The 18,194-nt window shown below is 43.7% G+C and overlaps 1 non-coding gene across 1 annotated transcript; it reads left to right on the top strand.

Annotated features, from left to right (window-relative positions):
* Positions 1–14,235: 14,235 nt before the first annotated feature.
* Positions 14,236–14,320, top strand: TRNAG-UCC (transfer RNA glycine (anticodon UCC)). Its single transcript has one exon. It is a non-coding gene; the product is annotated as a tRNA-Gly (tRNA).
* The last annotated feature ends 3,874 nt before the right edge of the window (positions 14,321–18,194 follow it).

Raw genomic sequence — 18,194 nt, forward strand, 5'->3', positions numbered from 1 at the left:
ATTCTTCAGTATTCCGTCTTAATTTGTTTATATAATTTTTCTTGGTATATTATTTTGTGTAATTTTCTTAGTGGGTTTTCCAGGAATTGCAAAAGACATACGTAACTGATCATAGTTTGGTACCAACCTTTACCACTCTGAGTTACACGTAGAAAACTGAGTTCCACTTAAGTTCCTTTACTCTCTGCCTATCGTAAATATAACTGCCTGAACCATTTCTTGCACACACATTGAATCTTATGTCCAATAATGTTATAATTTTTGCTTCAACCCTCAAATATGATTAAGGAATCTCATGAAGATAACCTATTATACTTCCCCCTTATTTCTTTTTTACCCACTCCAATGTGGTGGGGTTTTTTTTGTTTGTTTCTTTCTTTCATTTGTCTCCTCTACACCCAATGTGGGCCAGGAACTCATCACCCCAAGATCAAGAGTCACTTGCCACCAACTGAACCAGCCAGGCACCCCCAATGTTCTGCTTTTCTTCATGTTCTGATTCTTACGTTATCATTTCTTCCTGTTTAGAAAAATGTCTTTCAGCCATTTTTAAGGGTATATTTGCTAATGACAAATTTTCTTAGTTTTGTTTTACCTGAGAATATATTTCTCCTTCATTCCCAATGTAGAATTCATAGTTGAAGGTTTTTTTTTTTCCTTCCGCACTTGAAAAGTGTCATTTCACATAATTTTGACCTCCATGGTTTCAGATGACAAGTCCACTGTCATTCTAATTGGTGTCCACCTATAAGTACTGCATTGTTTCTCTCTGGTTGTTTTCAAGACTTTTTTCTTTGCCGTATTTTCAGAAGTTTAATTATGACATGTCTTAGCATGTTTTATTTTTTTAAGGGGTTCACCCTATATGGAGTTGACTCTGTTTCTTGAATCTGTAGGTTTGTCTTACGCCAAATTTGGAGTTTTCAGCCATTATATCTCAGATTCTTTTTTAATCTTACTCTGTTTCTCCTCCCCTTCTGGGATTCTAATGTTAGAAATGTCCCCTTTTTGGCTATTCTCCCTGATATTCTGTTCGTTTTATTTCATTCTATTTCCTCTCTATTATTCAGATTATGTCAATTCTGTTCATTTGCTCTTAAGTTCACTGATTCTATCCTTGGTTGTCTCCACTCTACTATTAATCCCATCTGCCAAGTTCCTATTTTGGTTATTGTATTTTTCAGTTCTCTAATCTCCACTTGGCTTTCTTTTATAGTTTCTATTTCTTTACTGAGATATTCTATTTTGCATTAGTTTCAAGAGAATTCTTGAAACTGTTGACTGTGGAGGCATTTTTACAATGACAGCTTTTAAACCCTTGTCAGAAAACTCCCACATCTGATTCATCTTGGTTCTGGGGTCTGTTAGTTGTCTTTTTTTTTTTTTTTTATTCATTTCGTGATTTTCCTGTTTCTTGGTATGAGGGCTATTATTTCATTGTATCAAACCTACTTCGTATTTAGGACATTATAAGACTTTGGAGCCTATTTAATCTTTTTTTTTTTTTTTTTTTAAGCAGGCAGTTCTCCTGTTGACATGTAGCAGGAAAAGCTGGTGGGCATGTATGTTTAACCTGCCACTGGTTCTCACTAGGTCCCTTTACCACCACCCCAGCAAAGATGAAATGCTGACTTACCACGGACGGGCAAAGTGAAAGTTCAGCTCTGCTCTCGGTCCTGCGGACTTCTTCCCTGTGAAAACAGAATGTTGAATCACACTTCTTCATTGTCTCCAAGCAGAGATGTAAGCTCAGCCGTTTACCGGGCCTTGTTGACGCCCGGAAAGGAAGGGTGGGAAGAGAACTATCAGCTAAAACTTCCCACCGCCTCATTCTGCTTCACGGAAGCTGGGCTGCAACCCACCACTGGGCTCTACTCACACCACCCCAACTGGGAAATCCAACGCCCCTGGCTCTAGGATGGAAGGGGATTGGATCACTGTTACCCACTTCTGCTGGGTAAGGGAGGGAAGACCAGCTCTTTGCTCAGCTAGTCAACACCATCCAACAAGGGAGTCAGAATGTGCTCTCCGCTTCTGCCATGTTGGAACGTCGGGTGAGGCAGAATGTCGGCTTCCCGAATGGGATAGGCGTCTCTTAAAAGGTTTTCTGTTGTTAGACCACTCACTTCCAAGTCCTTTGGATAGAGAGGCCAGGCTTTTCTTGGTGCTTATTTGTCTGAGTCTGGCTTGGAGGCTTCTGCAACGCCCTACCTAGGATACATGGAAGGCAATAAGGAAACCCAGGGAACTCACCTCTGTGTTGTTTCTTAAATCGTGAGGTATCTAGGCATATCCTTTCCACCTTTGACAGTTTGCCTATACTTGTTTGTTGTGTTATGTCCAGGGACTTCTGGTTGTCAATGTATTGGAATTGAATCTCAAATGTTTCTTGGTCCCCTAGCAATTTATATGGCCTGGAAAGGTCACGGTAATCGGTTGTCTCTCAGTGAAATTTCCTTGTTAATCAATTTTAGAGGGTATTCCTCAACAAAGACTTTCAAATGTTCTTTTTGAATTGAAGTATGGCATGCATGCAGAAAGGCATACACACAAATCATCAGTGAATTTTCACAAACTGAGACCATTTATGTAATTAGCACCTAGGTTAAGAAATAGAACATGACCAACATCTTCAAAGGCCTCCATTGTTACATTAGCTTCCAGTGACTACCGTCCCTAGGGTAACCAGCAAAGTGTCTCTTAATAGTATAGACTAGTTTTCTCTATTCTCTTCTGCGTCTCGGTATTTTTGTTCTACACTATGTTCATGAGATCCATCTGTTCCATTGTGAGTAGTTGTAATTTGTTCATTCTCATTGCTGCACAGTATTATATTTTGTAAAAACGCCACAATTAATTCACCCGGTCTACTCTTGATGGACATTTGGGTGTTGTATTAGTCAGGATTGTCCAGAGAAACAGACCCAATAAGGTGTGTGTGCGTGTGTGTGCGCACGCACGTGTGTGTGTGTGTGTGTGTGTGTGTAAAGAGATTTATTATAAGGAATTGGCTGACATGATTATGGAGGCTGGCAGATTCCAAAATCTGCAGAGTAAGTCAGCAAGCTGGAGACCCAGGAAAGCCAACAGTGTAGTTCCAGTCCAAAGGCTGGCACCCTTAAGACCCAGGAAAAGCCAATGTTTCCGCTTGAATCTGGAGACAGGAAAAAAAAAGCCAATGTCCCAGTTTTAAGACTGTCATGCAGGAAGAATTCATTGTTACCTGGGGGCAGGCCAGCTTTTTTGGTTCTACTTAAGCCTTCAACTGATTGGACGAGGCCCACCCACATCGGGAAGAATAATTTGCTCTACTCAGCCTACTGATGTAAATGTCAATCTCATCCAAAAACGTGCTCACAGAAACACCCAGAACAATGTTTGACTACGTATCTGGGTACTTCGTGGCCCACTCGAGTTGACACATCAAATGAACCATTACAGGTATTTTCTCGTTTGCTTTAGTATGAATATGTTGCTATGAGCATTCTTGGATATGTCTTCGGGTGAATATATGTATACGCTTTTGTTGGGCAGGAGTGAAATCTCTGTGTCATAGTATAGGCATATATTCAACTTCAGTGAATAAAGCCAAAGCGTCCTCCAAAGTGGATGTGTAAATCTGCACTCCCCTCAGCAGCATACGAGAGTTCTGGTTGCGTCACATACAATACCACTTGGCATTTTTTTGTGTCTTTCATTTCCGTCGTTCTGACGAGCATCTATAGAGCATTGAAGCCTCAATGTGTATCTATGTCCCTGATAATGAAGTTGAGCAAGTTTTGACGTCTATCGGCCCTTTCGTTACCCTTTTTTTAAATAAGGGTTCAAGGGGAGCCTGGGTGGCTCAGTCGGCTGAGCGTCCGACTCTTGATTTGCGCTCAGGTCATGATCCCAGGGTCGTGGCATCAGACCCCGCGTGGGGCTCCCTGATGAGCGTGGAGCCTGCTTGGGATTCTCTCTCTCTCCCTCTGCCCCCTCTTGTGCCTCTCATAATAAATAAATACATACATACATACATATTTAAAAAAATAAAAAGTGTTCAAGTCTTTTGCCCATTTTGCTGTCGTGTTGTCTGTCTCTCTATTAGAAATGCGTATATAGGGGGCGCCTGGGTGGCTCAGTCGGTTAGGCGTCCGACTTCGGCTCAGGTCACGATCTCGCGGCCCGTGAGTTCGAGCCCCGCGTCGGGCTCTGGGCTGATGGCTCGGAGCCTGGAGCCTGTTTCCGATTCTGTGTCTCCCTCTCTCTCTGCCCCTCCCCTATTCATGCTCTGTCTCTCTGCCTCAAAAATAAATAAACATTAAAAAAAATTAAAAAAAAAAAAAAGAAATGTGTATATAGGATTTCTCTATACAATCTGAGTAGGAGCCCCTTGTTGGATATATGTGTTGTAAATAACATCTCCCGGGCTGTGATTTGCCTTTTGTTGCCTTCATGACAGCTTTCGATATACAGAAGTTCTTCATTGTGAGGTAGTTCATTTTGTCACTTTTTTCCCTTCATGGGCAGCCTTTTTGGGGGCCCTGCTTACGAAATGTTAGGGCTTTTCTTGGAACCTTTCCTTCTCTGTCCCAGAACAACGGTTGCTCCAGAAGGAGCGAGGTGGCAGACAAGGAAGGAGTGGGAGGTGGGGTCTGCTGGTTCTCAAGTTCATCCTTGCATCATTCCCGAAGCCACGGCCGCCTGGAGCACTGAGAGCTTTGTGCTCAATCGACCGAACCTTCTTCAACTGTGTCCTCACCCGTGGTGATTTCTCCTTCTCATGGAGAAATGTGCCTTAGGAATCCCATTGATCGCTCCTGTCCCCATTTCTTCAGCTATGTCTGTAGATGTGCAAGCCTCCAATTCTGTACAGAGCTCCGGAGTTGTTGGCCGTTGAATTGCCGGAACGTAGGCCAATCGTGAACTTTGGGTGGGCTGCCTTATTGCACAAGCTACCATATGTAAGTGTCAGCTCCAGGCCAACCACGACACCCCCGTAGATGTGTTGCTGTCAGGCTGTGTTTCAAATTACCTTTTTACTGTTTGAATAAAAGCATAAGCGGCTCTCTCAAGCTAACACGTTGGATATCGCAGTTCTAGAAATGACGATCGACGTATTGGTCTAATGAGGGAATAAGATCGAAAAGCATTATGATGGCGATGTTTCAGTAATTACGACTCAATGGTAGGAGTCCCCAACTTGCCAGTGACCCTTAGCAAAGAGCTAAAAGTTTGGAACAAGGTGGGGATGAAAGCACAAATTCATATAAAAGGGAAAGAGAGAAGAGGAAAAGAGGGTGCGGAAGAATCATACGCAACCTCAAGTGGGTTCTGCAAGATCAGTTAAAAATATTTGGGAATTGGAGTGGCATTCTCCCCGGAAGAAAAAAAGTTAGACAAAGTAGTGTCGTGTTTAGAGTAGCCTACAAAAGCTTTATTTAACCCACAGTGTAGCAGCAATAGGAACATGTCTTGCCCTTAGTTCCAAATTCTCCCCGATATGTCTACATCCCAGTCCTCAAGCCTAAACTCATCTCGGCTCGGCTGAGCTTGAGCTTCCTGGAGACCTGAACCCAGAGAGTTGCCATGTATGAAAGAGGAGGGTCTGGCTAATGCAGGCCCCGTGGCATCAAGGAGCTGAAGACTTCCGTAGCTGGGCGATGGAGACAAAGGTGTCCCCAGATCTGCTATGGGTAGCAGGAGGGGTGCCATGGGTCCCTCAGCAACACGGGTGAGGGATGCAGCAAACCAGCTGTCCCTGCTTGGCCAGGCAGCTATGGTGGCAACCTGGGTGTCAGCAGATACCTGCAGGCTGTTTGAAAAGTGTCACCTATTTGGCATTTCTCTGAAATCTTGATCTGGTTTGAAAGGACTGAGCATCTAAATTAAATCAGAGCCGACAGACACTGTAATGCCTCTAGTTTATTAATTCTATGGTGCTTTAAAGCCAGTTTACCAAAAGTCTTAATTAGATTCTTGAAATTCCAAAAGCGCCAGGCAAAAATTCAGCCTTGGCAAAAACACGTTGGTCCCACCCACATCCCCTTCTGCACACCCAGCTGCCAAATTGCTTAAATCTCTAAATAATTGGTTGCTAGATTAAATAAATTAAGCTCATGCATTTGTGCTTAAGTTTCAAGACTTAACGGCACATCCTTGCTCCCAAAGTTTATCAGCAAAACTGTAGTAGTTCGTTGGATGTCACACACACACACACACACACACGCACACACACGCACATACACGCACACACACGCACACACACACACAGTTAGTAAAAGGGATTTTTTTTAATGACATGTGAATGTCAGAAAGAACCAGATCAGTGAGTGCTAAAAAGTCTATCATAAAATTGAAGTTACTTTCACCACCCAGGGCAGAATAAAAGGGAAAGAGAATAATTTAGCCTACTACCTATGGTAATTAAATGTATGACTTTTAAAGAATGCTGACATTAGGGACGCCTTGGTGGCTCAGTCGGTTAAGCATCCCACCCTTGATTTTGGATTTGGCCATGATCTCACGGTTCAGGAGATCAAGCCCCACATCTAAGGTGAATGTTGTGCTTATTCTTTCTTTCAATGTTTGTTTGTTTGTTTGTTTGTTTTGAAAGAGAAAGAGAGTATGAGCAGAGGAGGGGCAGAGAGAGAGGGGGAGAGAATCCCAAGCAGACCCCACACTGTCAGTGCAGAGCCTGACGTGGGTCTCGATCTCACGAACCATGAGATCATGACACGACTGGAAATCTGGAGCTGGACGCTTAGCGGACTGAGCTACCCAGGCACCCCTGGAGACTTTCCCTTTCTCATTTTCCCTCCTGATCTTGAAAGGCAAAAATAATGTGGATCTGGAAAACACCACATTAAACTGAGATTTATCTGTGGAGAAACTAGGGAAAACACGTTTGCACGTGGAAACAGCTGTACGTTGCATCTATAGGTGAATTGTCAGCTGTCTTATGAGAACTCCTTTTTGAGTTCTCTCATAAAATACTTTTCCAATGGTAAAATCTTATTAAAGCAAAATATCGTGAAAAACTCCATAGTTTTGTGTCATTACCAGAGACAAGCTTCTTTGAGCGGTTTCTTTGAAGATGAGTGTGTGACAGCTATTCAACTGGTGAAATCGTTCTGGCTTGTGCTTATTCTCAGTCGTGGGAATGAACGGGATCGAGACCCAGAGACCTTAGATGAACAAGGAGAAGGTTCTCGATGTGAAGTAAGCTGTACACACACTAAGTATGGGGATTTTTCTACCACCTGCTTTGTGGCTGGGTATGCAATCTCCAAAATTTTACCTTCAGAATGATTTGGTGCCCTAAGATAGCAGAAGCATCAAAATATTAACAGCTACTGGATATTTCTACCCTTTTTTAAAGTTTATTTATTTATGCTGAAAGGGAGCGGGGAGGGGCAGACAGAGAGGGAGAGAGAGAGAATTCCAAGCAGGTTCCGCAAACCGTGAGATCATGACCTGCATCGAAATCAAGACCCAGACGCTTAACCAAGTGAGCCACCCAGGTGCCCCCCTAGACATCACTACTCTCAAGCAAACTCAAAGAAAAGCTTACGCTAAGATGACGTTTATGGCGAGTGGAAGGCAGTCACTATTATCTTCCTGTTAAAATCAAGAAATGTTGCTTCACGAGGTATAAATCACTGCATGCTAAAAGCATTCCAATTTATTTTTCGGAAGATAAAACGTCTTATGCTGGGGGCGCCTGGGTGGCGCAGTTGGTTCAGCGCCCAACTCTTGATTTTGGCCCAGGTCATGATCCCAGGGTCGTGGGATCAAGCCCCGCTTTGGGCTCCACACTGAGCAGGGAGTCTGCTTAAGATATTCTCTCCCTCTGCCCCTCTCCCCGCCGCTTGGTCTCTCTCAATGAAAGCATATGTTTGAAACATTCTTTTTAATGGTAGCATAATATTCTATGATACGGATGTAGCATACTTTCTTTGACCAATTCCCTATTGATGGATATTTAAATTGTTTCCAATCTTTCACTAACACAAATAAAGCTATGATGAGTATCTTTGAACGTACAGTGAAACTTTGGTTTGCAAGCAAACATGCTTGTAATCCAAAGCACTCATAGATCAAAGCAAATTTCAAGAGCCATTTGCTCCACTGTGATCATGTGACGCTTGGCATCACGTACTACTCGTATTGCAAGACGTCGCTCGCTTATCAAGTTAAAATCTACTAGACATGTTTGCTCGTCTGGCAAACACTCGCGGAACAAGTTACTCGCAATCCAAGGTTTTGTGTATATCATTTGGCCTGTTTGGTGTGCCTGTCAGATAAAGGCTTAGAAGGTAATCGTTGGTTACGTGTTGGGTGATTTTGTTACATATTCTCAAATTTCCATTCACGGAGGTTTTACTAGTTATCCTCTTGCTAGCAATGTATACGAGAGAGTGTGAGTTTCCCGGCTGTCACCTGCAGCACTATTGTTGAGCTTTGACGGACTGATGGGTCGGAAATGATACTTTCATTTTAATTTATATCCCTCTTACTAATGATCTAATTGTCTATTCACAGTCTGGTCATACACCAGAGTTCCGCGTAGAACTCCATACCGAAACTGCTCGTACGGGGACCGAATCCATAGCAAGGCCCATTGCAACATTCTGTTATGAGCAGAGGCCTCTGGAGATGAGGAAACATAGACAAGAGAGTGTTGATTGTTTCCAACCATACTCCACGATGCCCTATCAATAGCATCATTAACACAGATGAAAGGCTGCATCATTACTGCTAAGAAGGTATTTAGAGAGAGAGATAACTAATTTAATCTATGCCTCATAGATTATGAGAGAGTGGTGTTGAGGAGAGAAAATGAATGAGATGTGCACTACCAACAACAAAACAGAAAACCCACGTTAAAATATAAGCCATTTTAAGTGGATGTTAGGAATTTAAGTGTACCTGTGGGGCTCCTGAGTGGCTCAGCCGGTTGAGTGTCTGGCTTTGGCTCAGGTCACGATCTCACAGTCATGAGATCCCATGAGACATCGAGTCCCACTTCAGGCTCCTTGCTGACCATGGAGCCTGCTTCAGATTCTCTCTCTCTCACTCTCTCTCTCCCTCAAAACAAATAAACAAACATTTAAAAATAAAAAAAGGACAATTTTTGTTTCTTTCTCTATTGTCTTCTTTTCTGGAATATTATTAAAGATAGTATTAAGTCTGGGGTGCCTGGGTGGCTCAGTCAGTTAAGCGTCCAACTTCATCTCAGGTCATGATCTCACGGTCCGTGAGTTCGAGCCCCGCATCAGGCTCTGCGCTGACAGCTCAGAGCCTGGAGCCCGCTTCAGATTCTGTGTCTCCCTCTCTCTCTGCCCTTCCCCGACTCACGCTCCATCTCTCTCTCTCTCCTTCGAAAATAAATAAACATCAAAAAAATTAAAAGAAAATAGTATTAAGTCCATGAATAATACACCACATGGATACTTTTGTACTAACTTGACAGGTTATTCTTTTGCAAGCAGCCTATATCTGGACAATATTTTTACTTATGTGATAAATAGGGTACAGCTATAAGTGAATTCAAGTCTGAAAATAGATACTTGAAATGACACTTGTATGCGCACTGTAATATTTGTTTAATTCAGACCAATATCTGGAGACGTCAAAAATGAGTATTAATAATTATTGTACCTAATTTATTTTTATAAGGCACCAATTAAGAAGAAATGAGGTAATTAGAAGAATCTTCAACTGAAATAAATATAATAATCCCTGACAATGCTTTAAGCCACTAGAGGACCTGGGGCTTTCTTTATTATAAGCTAATGCTAATCTCTCTGTATAGTCATTAATTATTGGGAAAATTTGTCAATATTTGAGGTCTATCAGAAAAAGAAAACTGTAAGAATATGGACCAAAAAAATCTCAGTACATTTACTCCATGACCAAAATATGTATGTCACTGTTCCTATCTCTCCTTTTCTCCCCTGCTTACGCAAATGTAGCTAGTTACAATCATGTACTTTTGACGGAACTGACTCATATTTCCTGGAAATAGTCATTCAACAATTTCGTTGGAAGAAATGTAGGACATCGCAATTGGAGGTGGCATTTACTCTCACGTACAGATGAGACTCTGGGTACTCAAAGTTTACTCTGATTAACCTAGAACTCGGTTAAATTGAGCTCAACAGTTTCTTGAATGTTCTGAGACACTATCGTCCGACTTCGGCTCAGGCCATGATCTCACGATTTGTGGGTTCGAGCCCCACGTCGGGCTCTGTGCTGACAGCTCGGGAGCCTGGAGCCCGCTTCGCATCCTGTGTCTCCCTCTCTCTCTCTCCGCCCCTCCCTCGCTCACGCTCTGTCTCTCTCTTTCTCTCAAAAAATAAATAAACATAAAAAAATTTTTTTAAATGATTCAGTAGTGTTTTTCAATATCCTAAGGCTAAAGAGAATTTTTAAGTTGTAACCATGTTTCTGGAACTTCCAATGTATTAAGTAACAGATTGGAGAAACATCAGAAATGAGAATAATACACTTTTAGAAATGATATTAGGTCTATTTCTGATACCCATTTCCTATCACCCTTAGAAAATAACTCTAGTGTTATTAAAAATGAAAAATGGTGCATCTGAGCAGTATATTAGATTAATTTGGAATCTATAGATCCTGGCTTTCAGGTTTGGAATGCAAAATGTGTTCAAATTAACGAATACATATTGTGATCCCACGACATGCAAAAAAAAAAAAAAAAAGTCAAGCAAACAAACAAAAATCTGTTTGTTTCCCTAAAAAAAGTCTTATAATTTAGTTTGGAAGGGTCCCAAAGAAACAAGAATCAGTTCATTGAAATATTAATTAGGAAAAATTAAGAGAGTAAATGACCATCACCACTGAAGCATCAAAAATCTTAGGCCAAAAATGACTAAAAATTGCATTTACTTATAAGACCTTCCACACCTAGTGAAACTCTCACAGGGTGAGGCTCTTTCACAGGGACACTAGAATTAACTCATACCCAGCTGCAAACACCAACTTTTAAATTTTCAGGAATTTTTGTAAAGATTTCTTTATTTATTTTTGAGAGACAGAGACAGAAAGCACATGAGAGCAGGAGAGGGGCAGAGGGAAAGAGAGAGAGAGAGAGAGAGAGAGAGAGAGAGAGAGAGAGATTCCCAAGCAGGGTCCCCTCTGTCAATGCAGAGCCAGATGCGAGGCTCGAACTCATGAACCGTGAGATCATGACCTGAGCCGAAACCAAGAGTTGAACCCTTTACCGACTAAGCCATCTAGGCATCCCTCAGGAATTTGGTGAGATCACTGTGAGAGACGTTTTTAAAACTTAAAAGGTATAAATATACAGTTAAATTACATATGAAGGAAACGAACACTTGAAACTCATGACTTCCGAATTTTTTTTTCACTAAATGTTTCTATTCTCTATTTTCCGAAGCTGTTAACAGCTATCGTACCTGTGTGATGGAAACACTATATGATGGCGGCTACTAGGTATCTCTTCCCATCTCAGCATTCAGTCACATCACATTAACCCGGTAGCTTAAAATCAGCCACGGGGGGAGTATTATTACCATGGAAATAAATGCTGCAAATCACTGCGGATATAGCACATTAGGTTGGAATTCTAGACCTAAGGGGTACTAGAAGGATAGATACAAAACATCTCATCGAGCAGGTAACTAAGGTGTCTCTGAAAGTGCTTTGCAAAATTAAAAAAAAAAAAATGGAAGAGGGGACACCGGGGTGGCTCAGTGGGTTAAGCGTCCAATTTGGCCTCAGGTCATAGTCTCATGGTTCATGGGTTTGGGCCCCATGTCAGGCTCTGCTCTGGTAGCGCAGAGCCTGCTTTTGATTCTCTGTCTCCCTCTCTCTGCCCCTCCCCTGCATTTGTGCTCTCTCTTTTCCTCTCTCTCTCTCTCTCAAAAAAGAAACATTAAAAAAAATGGGAGTAGAAAGGTAGTATTCTAAATGAATTAGTCAAGCCTCATGATGACTTCATATCCCAATGATCAGGGACGGGGCGCCATCTTGGTCAGGGGAGGCCTGAAAGGTATATACGACATGACCTTTCTCCAGAAGCCAGAGGTCTGTGTTGGGCTTCGCCGATGGGGGATAACTCTCAAACTCCACCCAACTTTTCCCACTAGTACCTCTATGATACCTCTGGCACCATAAGGTCTTCTAGGTCATATGGTTCACACAACAGAGCTGCTTGCTTCACAGTCTGGACCTGCTACAGAGCTTTCTTTTTGCCCATTCTGTGTCGCCCAGTATATGGGTCGCCCAGTATATGGGTCACAGCACTATGCGAAGATGTGAGCACCTTTCCAGTACCTCCAAAACCCAAAGAGACTTGTGCGGTGATGTGCCCCTTGGTGGTGAGAAGAGAAAACCGCAAACCTCTTTACTGTTGAGGGGGTGTACTGGACCACGTCCTGGACCCCTGAAGTCCTAAGATTTTGGTGAATTTCGTGGCCGTCCTTTGAACTCTCAGAGGGTTTATCTCCCACTTTCTGGAGCGTGGTGTCTTAGCACTGGCAAATGTTGCAGGCGTGTTTTTCTTTCTCTTAACCAGCTGGATCAGCATGCTGTTATCAACAGAATGGACCATTATGATGCTCTGCCGGGCGTGTAGCTGATCCAGAGGGCAGGAGAATTAGCGTATGCCTGGGGCAAGACTATAAATGTATTCTGTTCTCCGTTCCCAGGAAACAAAAGCTATTTCTGATCAAAAATAAAAAAAGAATGCCATCTCCAGATCAACAGCCACACAGCACGTACCTGGGGTCATGCTCAGTTGATGTAGCAAAGATACTCTCCCAGGTGCAAGCAGCTGAAGTTGGGGCTGCTGTTGGGTTCGCAGCACCCCGCTTTTATCTTCCTCGGTTTGACCAGGTTTTACAAGGACCAGACTGGTTACTCAGATGAAGATATGATAAAGACTGTCACTCTTGCATTCTTTAATATAATATATATGAAATATATAATATATAATATATAATATATAATATATAATATATATGAAATATATAATATATAATATATATGAAATATATAATATATTATATATAATATATAATATATATGACACATAATATATAATATATAATATACATAATACATAATATATAATATATATAATATATATGAAATATATATATTCATATATATTTAATGTTTATTTCTTTCTTTTGAGAGAGAGAACGAACAGGGGAGGGGCAGAGAGAGAGAGCGAGGGAGAATCCCAAGCAGGATCTGCACTGGATCCCGGGGCCCGAGGCAGGGCTTGAATTCAAGAACCTTGAGATTATGATCGGAGCTGAAATCAAGAGTCAGATGCTTCACCAACTGAGCCACCCAGATGCCCCTCATCCCTGCATTCTTTAGGGTGGCATTAATCTCTGCCAGTTCCCCTAAGATTAAATATTAGTTTTTGTTGCCTATTTTTGTTGGGGGGGGGACAATTTTAGAGGCTTCCACGTGGCTTTTGCCACGATGATGGCTCTCATCTTGGCACTTCTAACAGCTACTAAGGGTGTCCATTTCAATTATACATTTTAGGGCCAAGGAAATGACCCCTTGGTGGGTCTGTGGACCCAGTGAAACCACTGTGATCCAGACCTGACCCACAACTCCATATACTACCTAGTTCTCACATCCTCTCCCTCAAATAGGGACTTCATAATGATGCTTCACGCCTTTGGATATCAAGGTCAACTTGGATTCTGTGCCCAACCGTTCTCAAAATGTTTGGAGACCACCCGCTCTTCAGTGCAGGTACTTGAGTAAATAGCTGGGGGATAGCCTGGAATAATCATTACTGGCATACTTACCATGGTGTTGCAGGGTCCTTCCTTCCTTCTAATGCCTTGCCTCTCTTTCAGTCGGTAGGTGCAGGTTCCAAAAACTGACTCAAGGCCAGGAACTGGGCAAGAAACAGAGACTTTACTGGAATGACTGTCCCCAGCCACCTGATCATCTGTCCTTGAGTTCCCTTGATTCTATGAATTGAGTAGCTGCCTTCGATCTTTCCCCTAGTAATGCCCTGTTATGTTAAACATCTCCATTACTCTTTGAAGGTCAGGGTCCCTTGGCTTTTGTTCCAAACTTGCTGCTTATTATTATAATTGTATCAACCTGGCTACTGATGGTTAGAGCACTGCCACCCGGATTCTGATGTATCAGGGTATTGTATTGGTGGCAATTGTGATGGCAAATGGCATGTTCTTTTAGTCCTCTCAATAAATACAGGCTTCCGGGGGCACCTGGGTGGCTCAGTCGGTTGAGCGCCTGACTTCCGCTCAGGTCATGATCTCATTGCTCGTGGGTTCAAGCCCCACGTCGGGCTCTGTGCTGACAGCTCAGAGCCTGGAGCCTCCTTCAGATTCTGTGTCTCCCTCTCTCTCCACCGATCCCCCATTCTCTCTCTCTCTCTCTCTCTCTCTCAAAAATAAATAAACATTAAAAAAAATTTAATCAATATGCCAGAAGCATATCTCGGGATGGCAAAATGTGCTGCCCTTCACCACCTTATCAGGCCAGCATTTCCTTGGCCAAGCCATGATGTGTCTTAACCCTAGTTACTGGCCTCACGACCAGAAGGGGGTTGAGTAAGCACAGATCCTAGGGGGCAAGGGAGTTGGGTGGTCACATGTTGCCTCATGAGGTAGAAGCCTCTGCGACATCTTCAAGCAAGTAGGGAGTGTTAACTCTAGGGAAGAGAGCCTGGAGCTTTCGGAGGAATCTGGGGATTTAAGATGTGGAGCGTTTCAACTCACTTGTCTTCATCCTATGTGTCAGAATCCTTTTCCAACAAGGATCCTGAACTTGACATGACAGATCTTGCTTTTAAAGTTCATCTTCTTTGGAGCTCTGTTACTCTTAAAATTAAGTCCTGGGCCTGTTCTTCAGTTTCTACCCATTCTACTGTCCTTATGAAAGAGGACTCCAGGACGCCCGGGTGGCTCAGTTGGTTAAGCATCCGACTCTTGGTTTCAGCTCAGCTCATGATCTCGTGGTTCGTGAGTTCGAGCCCCGCGTTGGACTCTGCACTGACAGTGCAGGGCCTGCTTGGGATTCTCTCTCTCTCTCTCTCCCTCTCTCTCTGCCCCTCCCCTGCTCTCACGCTTTCGAAATAAATAAATAAACTTAAAAAAAATTAAATAAGAAAAAAAATGAAAGAGGACTTCAACTACCTCCATTTGGTACTTTCTAATTGACTAAGTTCTTTCCAGCTTATCTCTTAACTCGGGCTGAAGAGCCTGTGCACAAAGCATCCCAGGACGGGAACGGAAAGGACCCCCTCAAGCAATAAAAACCGCCCTGAGCCGGCAAGACCTCCAGTGATCGACCCCAAGACACGGATCGTCCTGACCTTTGCTGCCCACCTACAGCACCCACCGACCTTTGCCCCACATTTTCTTCATATAAACCTAAGAGTATTTTCAGCACTTCGGAGACAGCCTTTGAGATGCTAGTCCACTGGCTTCCCGGGGTTGGCCTCCTGAAATAAATTCTCTGGTCTCACCACCACTGGTCTCTGCCTTTGGGTTTTGTCAGCGGTGAGCGGCTGCACCGGGTCTGTTTGGGACCCCCGGAACCAGTCCTCTTGCACCACTCTGCCCTGGTCACACTTATAGTTACTTCTCCCCCTCGTATTTCTCCAATGTGTGAACCTTAGCATCAGCGAGTACGTTCGTTTGCACCATATACCATCCCATGTCACCCACGGTGAAAAGTTCAATGATAGTAGTACTCCCTTGTGCCCGAAGGCTCCCTATGTTCCACCTGTCACCGGTGATGGCATTCTCGTTGCCAGTTGAGCGGTGTGGTGCCGAAATGGGGCCCCCAAGTTGGGCGGGGGAGCGACGATCGGGTGGAAGCCAGTGGCTCGGCAGGTGCAAGAACTCGCCTGAGGCCGAACAAAGGAGATAGAAGTTTGTTGGAAAACACCACAAGGGAGCAGTGGGCAGGACAGCACAGGAGAGACTGTCTGCCACGAGGCAGTGGGCAGGGGCTGTTTTTAAAGGGGGCTGATGAGGCGGTATGGCCACCTATGGAATTCTCCCTGTTTTGGTAACCAGGCCCGGTTGTACGTAGCCCATTGGTCAGTTAGGGCCTATGGATATTTCAGGGTGGGTCGCCTGATGGGTCTGTCTGTATTCAGCCGGGTGGTCACTGTAGCCCTTTCTACATTCCATTGCTCAAGCCCGTTTGCCTAAAAGCAGCCTCCACGGGGGGCAGGTTTTCTAGTTCCTAACTGCCTCAGATCTAGCACTAACTCTTATAAGTCAGGCATCCTGGGATGCAGACTCCCGGACAGAGCTTAGAGTGCAATAAGATTGGTAGAGAGGGCTTTGGGGTGGAGGACAAAATGTTTGGGAGGAGGGAGAATTTAAGCAGTGTTTTGAAGTCAGTAGAGGTCTCGGCTGCCGCCACAGCTCTAAAGCTTGGGTAATGCCTTGAACTTGTTATGAGTTGAAGTTAGATGATCAAAACTTTGTACCCCTTCTTGAATAAGTCATTAGGTGTGGCCTGCCCTGGGAAGGGGGCGTGACTTGGGTCAAGGTAGCTGCTGCATCTGAGGCAATCATTGAAGGCGGCCAAGAGCTGAGGGCTGCCTATCAGCCATGCTCTCAGAGGTTGGCCATAGGTGGTGGGGAGCATCCACCAACTAGAATGGCAAAATATCTTTGATAGTTTCTAGATTTCCAGCTTCCAAAGAGTGCAGAACTGCCTGGAGATGGGCGGGGTCAACAAATACAAATGTTGTTTGATGATCTATTAGGTTGAAGTGTATGACATTGACATTTGGGTAGGCTAAACGATTGAATATTAGCAATTTCATACTGTCCAACCTAATGGTAGAATAAAAGGGCAAGGAAACAGCATTGGGCATATGGTCATATTTAAATATTTGCACATTCTAGAATTACCTAGCAAATGGTTTCACCTCCCACGCACCCCATTTTGGCTATAGTCATTAAAAACCCTGCTATCGGGGCACCTGGGTGGCTCAGTCGGTCAAGCGTCCAACCTCGGCTCAGGTCATGATCTTGCGAATCACGAGTTCGAACCCCGCGTCGGGCTCTTTGCTGACGGCTTGGAGCCTGGAGCCCGCTTTGGGTTCTGTGTCTCCCTCTCTCTCTGTTCCTCCCCCCACTCACACTCTGTCTCTGTCTCTCTCTCTCTCTCAAAAATAAATAAACACATTACAATTAAAAAAAAAAAACCCTGCCATTAAAGATCAGTAAAATAAAGCCTCCTGGATGCAATGAGAACTTATCTGCTTCTGTTCACCACAACAACATCCTTGTCCAAACCTATGTCCTTCTTACAGCCTCTCTTTTTTTAAGTTTATTTATTTATTTTGAGAGAGGGAGAGAGAGAGCATAAGCAGGGGAGGGGCAGAGAGAGAATCCCGAGCAGGCTCCGTGCTCAATGCAGAACCTGACATGGGGCTCGATCCCACAACCCTGGGATCATGACCTGAGCCAACGTCAAGAGATGGACACTCAACCGACTGCGCCACCCAGGCACCCCCTCCTTAAGCCTCTTGATGATGTCATGTTCATCATAGCTTCTCTGAGTGTCTTCAGCACTTAAGGCTAGTTCACCATAATCTAGGATTTTTAAAACATTTTTTTAACGTCTATTTATTTTTGAGAGAGAGAGAGACAGAGCACGAGGAGGAGAGGGAGACACAGAATCCGAAGCAGGCTCCAGGCTGTCAGCACAGAGCCCGACGCGGGACCTGAACTCACAAACTGCGAGATCACGACCTGAGCCGAAGTCGGCCGCTTAACCGACTGAGCCACCCGGGTGCCCCATGATCTAGTATTTTATAAGAAAGACCTTCGAATATGGATATTTCCTCTTTACCTACTTCAACCGTCCTTTCAAAGCTGTATTCCCATTAACAAATTAAATCATTCATAAGCACTCAAAAAGCCGAGGAATGAGGTTAAGAGTCTGGCAAAGTCTTCTTGGAAAGTGTGAAACAGGTGAGGTGAGAAGAAAAACTGGAAACACCCAGAAAGCAGAGGCTATGAGCTTGGCTTCCTGATTCTGCCTCCCAAAGAACCGGGGTGCTTCCTTTAACACTTCTCATCATTTGTCATTACAGTTGACCCTTAAACAACACGACTTTCAACTACCCAGGGTCCATGTATATATGGAGTTTTTTTGTAGATACAATACAATCCTGTAAACGTATTTTCTCT

Source organism: Neofelis nebulosa, chromosome X, assembly GCF_028018385.1.
Source record: "Neofelis nebulosa isolate mNeoNeb1 chromosome X, mNeoNeb1.pri, whole genome shotgun sequence".
Taxonomy (NCBI): Eukaryota; Metazoa; Chordata; class Mammalia; order Carnivora; family Felidae; genus Neofelis; species Neofelis nebulosa.